Below are 10,029 nucleotides of genomic sequence, written 5' to 3'. Positions count from 1 at the left end.
CTTTTCTTGATGCCTTCGACGATGCTCTTGTTTGCTCTTTCTACCTCACCGTTACCTTGCGGGTGTGCCACTGAGGTAAAGGTGTGGGTGATTTGAAGTTCTTTCAGCCACTGCTGTAGCTTCTTGTCAGCAAAGTTGGTGCCATTGTCGCTTACCAAATTCTGTGGAAGTCCAAAACGACAAATAATAAATTCCCAAATAAATTTTTTGATATGCTTTGCGGTTGTTTGGGCTAAAGGTTTCGCTTCTATCCATTTGGTGAAGTAGTCAATGGCCACCACTAGGAACTGAACATTCCCAGCTGCTGTTGGAAATGGGCCTGTCACGTCAATGGCCCACTTCTGAAATGGCCATGAGGAAGTGACAGGAACAAGTTCATTTTTCGGGCGATGCGTGTTGGGTGCGTAAAGCTGACAAGATCTGCATTTTCTGATGTATGCCAACGCGTCCATATGCATACCCGGCCAGAAGTATCCCGCGTTGTTTAGCTTGGCTACCACAGCGCGGGGGCCTGCGTGTACTCCACAGATGCCTTCGTGAACCTCCCTTAGGAGGTAGTCAGCATCTTGGTTGTCCACGCATCTTAACAATGGGCCAAGAAAGTTACGTCTGTAAAGGGTGTCATTGACCAGCTGATAATTCAGTGCTTTACAGCGTAGTTTTCTTGCCTGTGACTTCGACTCTGGTAACGTTCCTGCTTCAAGGTATTTTATTATTGGGGTCATCCATGTTTCTGTACCGGTTTGGATGACACAAATTTCCTTGTGCGGGACTGATGGTGTTTCGAGGAGTTCCACGCGGATGTCCTTACCCAAGTGGGTGAAGGCCAGTGATGCAAGCTTGCTTAACGCATCCGCAGATTTGTTTTCGCTGCGCTTGACATGTATCACTTTACAATCATTAAAATCGCGCATGATGGCTTTGGCCTGGGCAAGGTACAGGGCCATTGTGTCATTTACAGCCGTGTACGTCCCGTTTATTTGGTTTGCCACTAGCATGGAATCTACATGGGCTTCCAAATTTTTTACACCCATTTTACGCGCAATCCTCAATCCGGCCAGGAATGCTTCATATTCAGCTTCGTTATTCGTACTTGGGAAATCCAGCCGAATAGCATAAGTATATTCCTGGCCTGCTGGGTTTGTTAATTTTAACCCTGCGCCTGAACCCTCGTTACTAGCTGCTCCATCAGTATAGAGTCGCCAGACCTCATCGATTTCGTGTGCTGGGGAGGGTTGAACCTCCTCCTGGCACTCTTTCTCCCGCGCAGCGGGGACTTCGGCAATAAAATCAGCCAGGACCTGGCCTTTAATGGCTGGTCTCGGCTTGTATTGAATCGCATATTCTCCCAATTCAATTGCCCATTTGGCTAGGCGTCCCGATAACTCGGGTTTGCCTAGAACATTTGAGAGTTTGAAGTTGGTGAGAATAGTGATTGGGTGACCCTGGAAATATCGTCTCAACCTGCGTGAAGCGTGTATAAGTGCCAAGACCAGTTTTTCCAGGGTAGAGTACCGGGTTTCCGCGTCTGCCAGCACGCGGCTAACATAATAGATTGGCATCTGGATGCCTTTTCGTTCTACAAGCAGGACTGCCCCGGTTGCTCTATCTGTTGCGGAGAGGTATAGGATTAACTCCTCTCCCGCTTGTGGTGCTGTGAGTGTTGGGAGTTCGATCAGGCGTGATCGAATCTCCTGGAAAGCTGCTTCCGCTTCTGGTGTCCAGCGGAAGTGCGTTTTCTTTAAACAATTTCTTAGTGTTGACACAAAAGGGAACGACCTATCCGCATGGTTTGCCAAAAAGCGGTTAAGCGCGACTAGTCGTCCATTAAGTGTTTGAGCCTGTTTTATGGTGGTAGGTGATTCCATTTTGACAATGGCTTCGACCTTTTCAGGGTTCGCTCTGAAGCCATCTTTAGTAATAATGACCCCTAAGAACTTCCCTTCTTCCACCCCAAATGAACACTTGCTCGGGTTGAGCTTCATGTTTATCTTTCTGAGCGTGTTGAAAGTTTCCTCAATGTCTTTCAACATCGTCTCTGGCTCGGGGCTTTTGATGACCAAATCATCCATATAGACTTCCAAGTTTCTCCCAATTTGGGCGTGAAACTCTTTGTCCATTAGTCGTTGGTACGTGGACCCCGCGTTCTTAAGTCCGAACGGCATCATTTTATAACAAAATGTGCCATCGGGCGTCCGAAAGGCGGTTTTGTCCTGGTCATCCACAGCCATGTGGATTTGATGGTACCCCTTATACGCATCCAAGAAGCATTTAAGGCGAAATGGTGCCACCGAATCCACCTTGAGATCAATTTCTGGCAACGGATAACAATCTTTGGGGCATGCTTTATTCAAATCTTTGAAATCTATGCACATGCGCCATTGTTTGTTATTCTTCGGTACCATTACGGGATTTGCAACCCATGTTTGATATTTGCTAACGCGCACGATGCCCGCATCAAGGAGTTCCTTGACTTGGGTTCTGCACGCGTTGGTTTGCTCGGGCCCCATTACTCTGCGCTTTTGTACGATCGGCGTTACGGCCGGATCGCATTTGAGCTTATGCTCTGCCTTTCCCCGGGGTACACCAGTCATGTCGGCTGGTGTCCACGCGAAGATGTCTGCGTTTCGCTGCAGTAAGCGCTTGAGTAAGGTGCGTGTTGGATCAACAATTGTCGGGCCAATGGTAACGGCCTGATCGGGATATTTCCCATTGAATGCCCACTGTTCAGGCTCAGTGATGGTTTGTTTGGCCATCTTCGGTTTGGGTTTAGAGGAGACAGATGCGATGCATACCTGGGGAATGCCCGTGATCATCGCTACGCCTTCAGTTGTTGGCCATCCCATCATGCCGTGGACTGAGGATACCACAGCGTTGAATCTTGCCATCCCGTCTCTCCCGAATAGGATGTCATACGTATGATGTGGTTTTTTCATCACAACAAAATCCACATCCTCCGTGCGTGAATAATTCCCATCAGTGAGAGTGACGGGGAAAGATAGGATGCCCAAGGGAGTGTTCATGCTGCCGTCAAACCCTTCCATTGAAGCGTAGACCGTCTCCAGGCGTTCCTTGTCTTCATCATCGAGCTTGTCGAAGAACTGCCTGTACATCACTGTCGACGATGCGCCATTGTCAACGAGGGTGCGGGAGGTGATGTAGTGCCCCCAGCTGGCTTTTAATGACAATGGGGCCTTCTTTGTTTGGGCCTCCCGGCACTCGCGGGAAGCGCACTTCTGCTTCCTTCCATGCGCATGGTTCGGTCATTGGTCTCTTTCTTCCTCTGACCTTACCATGGACCATGTTGATGCTAATGTCGACGGGCTTCCGTCCGTTACCCCCTGTACCTGTTGTCGTTCCTTCCTCCCTTCTTGATAGATGCCACGAGGTGTGCGAGCCTCCCATCCTTGACGAATGTCTCGACGATGTCCCTCAAGGATGTGCACTCCTCAGTGCTATGGCCCTTTGTCCCATGGAAGTCACAAGACTTGCTTTGATCCGCATTGGGTTTCTGTCGGATCACTGGAGCTTTTGGCCATGGCAGTTTTTCCGTGGCAAATATCTCCGTGACGCTCTTGGTGAGTGGCGTCCAGCGGTTTTTTCGGTTCAAAGGGTGCGTTTTGTCCCTTCCGCCAACCAGAGGGCGAGAGCTTGAGGGGGCGTCAAAGTTTATCCTTGACTGCCAAATACCTTGCCGCCTCTTTTTGTTTAGCCGGGCGGTTCTTACATTATTCTCCCTTGTCCTCTGCGTGTAGAGGTTTGTATTGTGGGGGAGATCTCTTCCCAGCTGTTTCTCTGTTTCGGCAAAGCGCTTGGCTGCCGTCATTATGGCATCCCACGTGGATGGCATACCGTCTTTACCCGTCAGAGTGCGGATGAGTTCTGGGTATTCAGCGCCCTGAATGAAAGCGGCGCGAACGAGGTCTTCACTGATGTTGCCCAGACTCACCTTCTTGGAGTTGAAGCGGGTGATGAAGTCTAGTAAGGATTCATCCTCTTCTCTGACACAGTTGAGGATCGTCCACTGCTCCTCAGTGTGTTTCCTCTGTTGACTAAACTGTTGACTGAACTTGTTCTGGAAGTCTGCCCAGTCATAAATGTGGTGGACCGGTAAACGGTCGAACCATGCTCTGGCTGCTCCTACCAGAGTCATCTGGAACATGTAGCACCACGTGGGTTCCGTCCAGTTACTGACGGTTGCCCCCGCAATGAACCTGTTCAGATGGTCATCTGGGTCGGATAGACCATCGTATGTGCCAACGTTGGACATTTGTTTGGCACTCCTCGGGGCGATTGCTTCTGCAATGTCCCTTGCAAATTTTGACCTTCCTGCGTTTGTAGCAGTAGGTCTAAAGGCCTTGGAGAAGTCGCGAGAGCTTTTTTCCGTGACTGGTTGGAATGCTTCCCCAAAGTTCCTTTTTGGCTGGGGATCCGTTTCCTTACGCTTCCCTTTCGCCCTATGGCGAGGGTTCGCGTCGGTGTCGGAGTCTTCCCCCTCGCCGTCTGAGTACTCGTACTCACTACTCATGTTGAGGTGCTGGCGAGTACTACCGAATTCCTCAGCTTGTTGGACTGAACGCAAGCGTTCGTCCAACTCAGCCTGAAATTCTCTTTGACGTGCCTCGGCCCATGCCTTCACTTGATCAAGTGTTTGGCGAGGGGCTCGAGGTCGTTTTTCCAGCTGGGCATCAGTGAATCCCAGTGGAATATTTACTCCACTTGCCCCTACATGAGTGACTGGGGTAGTGTTCGTAAAATGTATTTCACTTGCCCCAGCTTGGGTGGCTGGGGTAGTGTTTGTAAACATTGTGTTGCCGGTGTTAACCCCAGTGGCTGGGGTTGTGGTTACCGGAATTTCTCTAGTCATCTTGGAAGTTTTGAAAAACTGGAGAAAGATGTAGTTCTAGCTTTATGCACGGATGGCGCCAATGAAGAAACACTAAGTGACCCCGGGCAGATTATGGATAATCTGGGGGCTAGATAATGTTTCCCACGAAGGTTAGGTCCAGCAGAGTAAGTTGTACTTTAGGGAACCTGCAAAACAGACACCGTAAGCTCGTCACTGAGAAGGGGGGGGTTCCTCCTTGTGACCACCCTCCGGCGTGAGAATCAGTCTATATTGCTCTTTGAATATAAAAGTATATGAATACTATTAGAGCAATTATCAAGTAAGTTATACGAGATAGTAGATGATCTTACCATTCCAAGATATTGGAGTATTTATAGCCGAAGGTAGGTTTTCTAGAAGGTACAGCCGGCTGAATAGTATTCCTGTTCAACCAACAGTGGATTACGCACAGGCCATACTGGTTGGTGGGTAGGTTACAGCCAACAGTAATAAAGTCGGCTGCACTATTCCACCAACTGTAGACCATGCACGTCCCACTGACTGTGGATTGTACGCAGGCCATGCTGGTTGGTGAATAGGTTACGGCCAACAGTAATACTATTCCACCAACTGTAGGCTGCGCCTGCTCCACAGTGAGGGTTGGTGAGTAGGCAGCGGCTAATAGTGACAAACAGTACTAGAGGGTGCTCCTCCTCGCACTGTTGTCGGTGAGCTGTCACCCTGTGATTGGCTCATGGGCTGTTCTGGTCAGATCGTCTGTCCTATCCATACCTTGGTAGGTATGGTACAAAAGATCTTTCAGAATCAGACTGGCTCATTTGGGCGGGATTGTTCCCGCCTTGCTCATGCCTTCATGTGACTGCTGAAGTAGCTAGTCTTGTACGTGTAGCCCTGCTGTCTGCGGGTAGCCTTCCCTGATGGCTTGTATCCGCAACTGCGGGAACAGGCGGGGTACTTCACCATTGGGAGGCTTTCCCTGCGTGTACAGCTTGCGTACTGCGCGTAAGATTCTATGAGCATGGTGGGTCCTGCGGGAGCAGATGGCCTTTGCGCAGACAACCCTGTTCAAGGTGAGTCTTGCGGGACCAACTGGTCTCTGCTGGGACCTACCTCTTCAATAATCGTTTTTCATTTTTTTTTCAAATCCCACAAATCATAAATTGTACAAATATGGCTAGACAACGTCTTTTCAAATTTTGTAAATGATTTGAGTGATTTACCTAACTGTTTACGTGATAACTAATCATACCTAATTGTGGTGGTGTATTAATTTTTAAGTTTGTTCAAATATGGTTGTGTCCATTATCCAACTTCAAATCAATTAAACCGAGAAACAAAGTTGTTTGAAGCCATAATGAATTACATATTCAATGTTTGAAGCTGGATAAGGTTTCGGTACATTATAAAAATCTGAATTCGATTCAACCGAACAAATCACATTAACAACCTAACAAATAATGGTTATTCGAATTTCTTAGTTTACCTTAATAATTTATGATTTAAGTTTAATCTTATTATATCCGGTTCAATATTAACGAGTAATGATAAAAAGAAACTTTACTTGGTTTATTTGATCGAAACTCAAACTCAACTAACTTCACATCCTGCTTTCAGTTCGGTAATTTTAAACATCTGATTTGATTCGGTTTTTTATTTCAACCAAATAAAAAACACCCTAATAACAACCATAAAATAGCATAATATCTGCATCGGATTTTATTTATTTTCATGATTCATGAATACTTTAAAGACTAACTAGAAGGTCACTTGTGACTTAGTGGTAGGAGAATTGGTTAACCAGTGGAGACTCAAGTTTGAATCCCACTGGTGTCACTTTTAGATGGATATTGGTAATAAAAGATTTGAGCTAGGCCTTGTGCAAAGGTTGTCAGTTCGAACGCTGAGCTCACCCGGGTTTTCATCCTACCATGTGTTATGCCAGAGACTTCTGCTCTTGTGGTGGCACAACGACTGTCAAGTGCAGTGGCGAAGCTTGGATTAAGACACCAGGGGGGGCTCAAAATGTATACAAAAATTCACAAACGATGGGGGGCCGGACTCAAATTTTCGGCCGAAAACGCCTAAATTTACACTACACATAAAAAATTTCTGACGAAAACAGGTAAATTTACACTACTACGCGAAAAAACCGGGGGGGCCGAGGCCTCCCCCGGCCCCAATAAAGCTTCGCCAATGGTTAAGTGGCCGTCGGTGGTATGGTTTTCTGGGGGAACGCTTAAGCCAAACTCTGAAGCCAGTGTCCCGGCCCCAATAAAGCTTCGCCAATGGTTAAGTGGCCGTCGGTGGTATGGTTTTCTGGGGGAACGCTTAAGCCAAACTCTGAAGCCAGTGTGAGTCCTGGTTAAAACAAAATAGTCTGACCAGAATAAGTAATCGAGACTTTCCAAATTTAAAAAGTACGATAGCCTATATATAACAAAGTCGTCGTTATACAAAAATAAAAAAATAAAAAAAGTAATAAAAAAAACTAATGGTAACAACTTTAAGCATTTGCTAATTAATTATCCCAAATACAAAAAAGGTGGTTCACTGTACATCACTATGCCATGAAAGAACCCACTTTCAACGCATCCCATTCAACCTCACTAAACCCATCTCCACCATCAACCACCGTCATCTCCACCAGCAACAACTCCGGCACCACCTCCATCACCGTAGCCAACACAAAAACCTTCCCTTTCACCAACCCAACAACACCATCATCCTTCATCTTTTTCAACCCAAACCCTAACCTCTCCCCAACTTCCACCACCGTCTTCTTGATCTCCTCCGCCTTCGCCGTTGACGTAAACCGCCGCTCTTTCTTCGTCCCCTTCTCTTCAAAAATACCCGACAAGTTTAACCCGGATGACATTGATATTATATCAAATGCATTCATCGAGTTTTTCGTTTTGTAATTTACCTGAAGCATGCAATTAATTGCATAATTCTCATTAAGGAGTAGTGTTTACATCGAAATGAAGGTAAGCATGGAACAAGCTGTGCTGCTGTATGTAACAAACTGAACGAGCACGAACAAGAGCATGTTCGTGTTCGTTTATTTAACTTTAAACGAACATGATCACTTAATTGGACAAATATTTGTGTTCATATTCGTTCATTTAAATTCTAAATTCTAAAAGGACAATTCATGAACATAAACAAACATAATTGACCATAATAAAACAAAGATAAACGAACATAAATAAAGATATAATATGAACATACATAAATTTAGCAAACAAAACAAAGATAAATGAACACAAGCGAACATAAACGAACATTTAGGAACATAAATAAACGAACGAAACATGTGTTCCTACTCTTTTGTTTAATTAAATAAACACAAATTTTTTGTTCAAGTTCATTCGTTCATTAAATGAATGAACATAAACGAACTTTTAACGGACGGTTCACTGACAATTTAATTCGTTTACAGGCTTACTCTAGCCTTTTTTAGAATAATAAAACTTAAGCCGTTCAAAAATTTTACCTCGTACTTAAATTTATCCATGTGTAAGTCAACCGCCGGATCGGGTTTCAACGATTTCTTATACCATGCAAGATCCATCAACTTCTCAATGCTCATCCGGGTTTCCGGATTCGGGTCAAGTAGTTTTTTAATTATAATCCGGGGTTGCTTTGTGATCCATTCGGGAAAGTTAACTTCACGGCTGTAAATTTTACGGTACATGTTGGGTAAGTTACTGTCGTCGAACGGTAAATATCCAGAGAGGAGGTTAAATAATATAACCCCACACGACCATGCATCCGCCTTTGCACCGTCGTACCCTTTCCCCCAAACAATCTCCGGCGCGGTGAACGCCGGAGTTCCACAAGCGGTGTGGAGGAGACCGTTAGTTCTCGACTCCGGCAAAGCGGAGAGTCCGAAGTCAGAGAGCTTAAGGCTTCCGTCTTTGTCAAGTAATATGTTTTGAGGCTTCAGATCGCGATGCGTGACACCGTTTTCGTGGCAGAAGTTGAGAGCCGATACGAGTTGTTGGAAGTAGAAACGGGCGGTGGGTTCTTTCATCCGTCGGCGACGGATGAGCTGGGTGAACAGTTCGCCGCCGGCTGCGAGTTCCATGACCAGGTAAATTTTGGTTTTTGTGGCCATGACTTCGTGGAGTTTAAGGATGTTTTTGTGGTTGAGTCTGCGCATGGCATTGACTTCACGGATGAGTCGTGGTTCGAGTGTGGGATCGGCGGTTGAGGGTTTGTCGATGACTTTGATGGCCACGGAGGAGTTGTCGATGAGAGAGCGGCCGTGGTAGACTTTGGCGAAACTGCCACGGCCCAAGAGGTGTGTGAGTTGGTATTTGTTGAGGATGATGGTTCCGCCGTCGCTGGTGGTTCGGTTGATGGTGGTGGTTGACGGTGACATATTAACCGGCCGGCGAATAATAAGAAAGTATTTGGAGAATTAAAGTAGGTTTAATTTAGTGGTAAGGGGAAGTTGTTTAATAATGCTTTATAGTGTGATCATTACACACTAAGCATAGTTGGTGCTACAATATAATCTCAGATATTTTTGGTGGTGTGGATTTACATTTTTGCCCTCGATCGACATGTTTTTCTTAAGAGTTATATGTTATGATTTGTCATTTTGTTGGATGTTTTAGATAGTTTAAGCATAGAGGTATGTTAATTTCAGAGTCACAAAATATATTAATAGAAATTATTAGTGTGAGAAGAATATGATCTTAAAGTGATGATGGTGAGAACTCAATCACATCATGCCTTACACCTTAATTTGATACAAGTTTCTTGGATTCGTGAAAAATCTCACATGATCTACAAATACAATCATGCATACATATACATACATACATATTTGCATACATATATATAAAGTCATAAATTTATAAAATCATAAAGTTACTCTCACATGATCCTAACTATTGACTCATGTAATCTAATCATTAATTAAATTTATAACGGGTTAATACATGAAGAGCACCGACAATAGCCGGTGCTTTACTCATCCATGGAGCGAAAGAGAGAGGGTGAGAAGTCAGGCCGTTCTGTTGGACAAGCAAGAGGTGTGAGGATGAGAGAGAAAGGAGGGGTTGGGGGTTTGGCCTGGTGGACCGGTTTCGTCTTACCATTGTAGGTGGCTAGTCGCTCTAACTATAGGCATATGGATATATTGTATCCTAGTATGGTTATCTGAAAACCAG

The 10,029-nt window shown here is 45.4% G+C and overlaps 1 pseudogene; it reads right to left on the bottom strand.

The window, feature by feature from the left end:
- Positions 1-7,396: 7,396 nt before the first annotated feature.
- LOC143617182 (CBL-interacting serine/threonine-protein kinase 4-like) lies at positions 7,397-9,272 on the bottom strand (annotated as a pseudogene).
- Between the last annotated feature and the right edge of the window lie 757 nt (positions 9,273-10,029).

The sequence above is a fragment of the Bidens hawaiensis genome, unplaced genomic scaffold (genome assembly GCF_021521415.1).
Source record: "Bidens hawaiensis isolate Kalapana, Puna unplaced genomic scaffold, B.hawaiensis_p1.1 tig00052942_1, whole genome shotgun sequence".
Lineage (NCBI taxonomy): Eukaryota > Viridiplantae > Streptophyta > Magnoliopsida > Asterales > Asteraceae > Bidens > Bidens hawaiensis.
The sequence above is the reverse complement of the archived record's forward strand: the minus strand, read 5'-3'. Positions and strand labels throughout refer to the sequence as shown.